We start from the raw sequence: 4892 nt of genomic DNA, 5'->3' as shown, positions 1-4892 counted from the left end.
GTGATCCGGGCAACTTTACTTTTGTACACCGCTTACTCATTTTAAATACAATCAGAGCCTTCATGGTGGTCTCTGGCGCTTTCCCAATAAATGAGGATTATTTATGAATAAGCGTTGATTGGCTCCCTCTTGTGTCATGTATGTAGTAGGCAGGTATGCCAGTTTGTCCCACCACCAGCTAGTTTGGCAACCAACAATCCAACTCTCTCTTGCTCTCAAACCGCAGCGGTCAGTACCCTAACTCTCCCCCATCCCGATATGTACGCCACCACGGTATTCGAAACTGCTAAGCCTCCCCTTTCTTCTCGCGATCGCCGGATGAGATTGGCGTCCTGCAGCATTAGTGTCAGATGCTCATGTCTGCTCAGCCAGCGAGGGGCGGTAGCGGAGAAGCTGGAGGCATATCCGATGGCCTGTAAGTGATGCTCGTGGTGAACAATCAAAGAACAAATGGATACCTTTCGCCGCTGAGTTCATCAAGTTGAATCCTTCTGCTGTAATCTCCTTCCCTACCCCTTATTACTTGTATGAAATTCAAGTGTTTATCTCTTATGGGTATGGTGTTGAGCAGGGTGGACTTTATTTTTGGGCACCATGAACTCTTTTGAAATATTATCGGCACCTTCGTGACCAGCGCCTTTCTGATAATTGCATGTTGTAGATAATGACTATAGAGTCAACAATTTCGTTTCTTTATGCCAAAGACAACCATCCACTTTTCTCTATGCATATGAATATCAGTTGAACTGAAGTATATCATTCCTTAACTCAACCACATGTCATGATCACCCCTTTCTATCACTCACTCTCTGTGTGTATTTGATGCATGTGCTAATCGGTATATATGACTACAATCGAAGAGAGAACATGTGTGTGTGTGTGTGTGTGTGTGTGTGTGTGTGTGTGTGTTGTGGATCTCTATTAAGTAGCGCAAACTTTCTTTTTGTACATCGTGAACTCTTTTTGAATATGACCAGCACCTTCGTCATGGTCATTCGTCGCTTTCTTGATATAATTGTTTTGTAGAATATGGTTATATAATAAATAATTTTATTTCTTTGTATATGAAAAATCCATAATTTTTCTCTATGCATATGCATATCAATAGCTCTAAGTATAATATTTTTTTACCTCAACCACCTCTCTATCACACACACACATGTCCGCACTCTATTGATATCAATCACCTCTCTCTCTAGCTCTCACACACACATGCGCGCGCTCTATCGGTATCAATCACCTCTCTCTCTCTCATAGCATCTCTAACATACTCTTTAAAAGCGCGTAAACTGTAAAAATCGGGGGACTATATAGGTTTGGCTCGTTTTCTGGGCCAGACCATAGCCCGTACAGTAGCCCCAACCCGTAAATCTTTTACGGTGGCCGAGAACCACCCCTCCCCCCTAGCCCAGTATAACTACAGGTTCGCGGCTGTGATATAGGTCGAAACCCTAAACCCCTGCCGTCGTGATTCCCCATTTCCCCCTCTGATTTCTTGCCGCCAGTTACCTAAATCTGCCGCCCCCGCCCACCAATCTACCACGACGTGGAGCGGGATGTGGAGCTCTAGACGGCGCGGTGGCGGCGAAGACCCGGAGCGCAAGCGTTGCATCGTCGTCGACGCGGCACGGAAGTGCTCGGCCTAACGGTACACCAACCACGGGCTCAAGGTGCCGGTGTCCCTCCTCCGCCGCGAGACGGAGGAGTACGACTGCTGTCATGCGCGGTGCTTCGACGTGGGGAGCTCTTTCGGCGCGCCGCGGCTTCCGATGAAGAGGGAGCCCGGCGAGCTTCCGCCACTCCACACTGTCAAGAGGTAGCCGGGGCTCGAGGCGTGGCCGCTCCGCGTCATGAATACGGAGCTGGGGAGGAGCGCCCGCGCGGCCGCGGTGTCAACGGCCCGGAGGACTACCCCTCCTCGGGCCCGACGCGGACGCCTTCAAAGCGGCGCTTGCCGAGCGCACTACGTGCGAGCAGGAGGAGGAGGACGCGTGTCACCGGCGGGATGAGAAGCTCAATGCGCTCCTCTACGATCAAGCGCTCGCCGCCGCGCGCGAGTTCGACACCAAGCAGGCAAGATAGTGCCGCGAAGCCGAGGAGCATGACTAGATGTACATCGATCTTGTCTTTGACGAAGACTACGAGTGAGCGTCGCCGCACCCGGAGAGCTCCGTTTTTGGCTAGTTCAGGATAGGGCGCCATGGTGATGTAAAATATGTTCGAAATGTAACGGTGATCAAATTATGTATGCAGTACTGTGTTCTTCATTTGGCCCGGGAATGCTTTTTTTCAAAATTTACGGTTTCAATTGAGGGCTCTGTTCAGCCGCAGCCGATTTCACCTCTGAAACCTCCGATTCCTCGGTCCTTATCAGCGATATAAGGGCCGCTGATATACAGGGTCTGCTAGGGTTGCTCTCAGACACACATGCACAATCACCTCCTCTCTTCCATTTTGATTCGTGTGCTAATCAATATAACTACAATGGAGAGAGAACATGTGTGCGTCTTATGGATCTGGTAGTAGGGCGGGCTTAATTTTTGTGCATCATAAACTCTTTCAAAATATTACAGGCACCTTCACGGCGCCATGTGGTACCTTTCTGATAACTGTAAGTAGTAGGCATGTATAGCGCTGGACCATCGGTGTGAAGGTCAAATTTGACAACCGGCTCAACAATTATTAAAAGGCTCCCTATAGTAGGGATGGTGCAGCCTTTACATGAAATTTCAGGCCAACGCGCTAGTTCCCGTTTTGGCTAAGGCCAGCTAGGTGCATGACAATGAGAAACCCGATGATACAGTGCATTGTATTAATTGCCTGACTTGCTATTAGGATGACCATGCTGTGCTTCGGCGAATCCTTGAAGAAGAGATCCATCGACTGCTGTGTAAAGATGGCAGTGTCAGGTACTGCGTTTCCTATCATGGATGTAGTGCCGCTCCTTAGTTTGCTCGCATGGCGCCAGTATGCTTGTTGAAATTCATATTTGTAAATTTTTCCAACAAGTAGACCACATATCACATGGGAAACTTATTTTTTTTTTGACATTTCCATCATTTTTTTTTATTTTTTTTAAACTGAAAAGACGGTCCACGAGGGGGGTGCATTCGGTGGATTTTTTGTCAAAACTAGTAATGGCGCACCGTGTGTGTGGTGCGCCATTACTAGTTCAAAAAAATAAAAAAATTTGAAAAAAAATTAATAGTGCCGAACTAGTAATGCCGCAATATCCCTTGGTGCGCCATTACTAGTTTTGAAAAATAAAAATTAAAAAAATGGTTAGTAGTGGCGCACCGTGGATGTGGTGCGCCATTAGTATTTGGACACTAATGGTGCACCAACACATGATGCGCCATTAGTATATAGTAGTGGCACACCACATGTGTGGTGCGCCATTAATGTTCATATTATCTATAGCCCTTTTCCTAGTAGTGCGGCTCTTCGACCGCCGGATAGGTAAGCTGAGTCACGTTTCCGTACCAGATTTCACCATTCCTATCACAAGAACACAAAAGGTCTGTCTTCTTTGGATGAAAATCTAGTGACACAATTGGATATTTATGCCCAGAGAATGTATGATGAGAGAATCGAGTCTGCCAAACAAGAAATTGAAGTTTCAAGCAATATACAAAGTGCAAACACACACATAATACACATATATGAATTATGCTCTCTAATTCATTTTCACAATAGTCAAGTTTCATATTATAATCCGAGTCATGAATAATCTAGATAACTGAAATAACCTCCACAGCCTTTTCCAGTACTCTAGTAGTGGTAGGTACATCGAGAATGGCGTTTTGGCTCCCGGGAGCGCGCACTTCCCGCATGAATAGTAAACAAAAAATATATAGTAAATGTTTTCAAAAATTTCTGAATTTTTTGTTGATGTTCCTATTAGTGTCGCAAGCATTCTTGAAAAAATTTATGCGAAACAGAGCAGCGGCTTTTCTCCGGTGAAAAAAAAAACAAATTTTGGCTGACATTTGGGGTAACATTTGGTATTTTTTTTGTTTTTTTTAAACAGGACAAAATGTTTAATCTTTTTGCCTACAAATTTGTATGTAGCACTTGGATGTGACAAAGAACACATAGAATTTTTTGTTGGAAATTTTTTTGGCATTTTTAAAAAAATATTTTTGCGTGCAGGAGCGCGCGCTCCCGGAGCACCAACAGATTTCCGTAAGTATATCTTAGTACTGAGAAGTGGAGTGCGTGGGCGATTCGAGGGGCAGCTAGGGTTTTGAGAGCCGCCACCTACACATCTCCCACCCCCCCTCCTCGCCGCCACCCGAGGAGGTCGCCGGGCAAGTGTTGGAAATATGCCCTAGAGGCAATGATAAATTAGTTATTATTATATTTCCTTGTTCATGATAATCGTTTATTATCCATGCTATAATTGTATTGATAGGAAACTCAGATACATGTGTGGATACATAGACAACACCATGTCCCTAGTAAGCCTCTGATTGACTAGCTCGTTGATCAATAGATGGTTACGGTTTCCTGACCATGAACATTGGATGTCATTGATAACGGGATCACATCATTAGGAGAATGATGTGATGGATAAGACCCAATCCTAAGCCTAGCACAAGGATCGTGTAGTTCGTATGCTAAAGCTTTTCTAATGTCAAGTATCATTTCCTTAGACCATGAGATTGTGCAACTCCCGGATACCGTAGGAATGCTTTGGGTGTACCAAATGTCACAACGTAACTGGGTGGCTATAAAGGTGCACTACAGGTATCTCTGAAAGTGTCTGTTGGGCCGGCATGAATCGAGACTGGGATTTGTCACTCCCTGTAAACGGAGAGGTATCTCTGGGCCCACTCGGTAGGACATCATCATAATGACACAAACCGGCACTATAGGGCAATTTTCAAACT

Source organism: Triticum dicoccoides, chromosome 6B (genome assembly GCF_002162155.2).
Source record: "Triticum dicoccoides isolate Atlit2015 ecotype Zavitan chromosome 6B, WEW_v2.0, whole genome shotgun sequence".
In the NCBI taxonomy this organism is placed as follows: Eukaryota; Viridiplantae; Streptophyta; class Magnoliopsida; order Poales; family Poaceae; genus Triticum; species Triticum dicoccoides.
Note: the sequence above shows the minus strand (reverse complement) of the source record.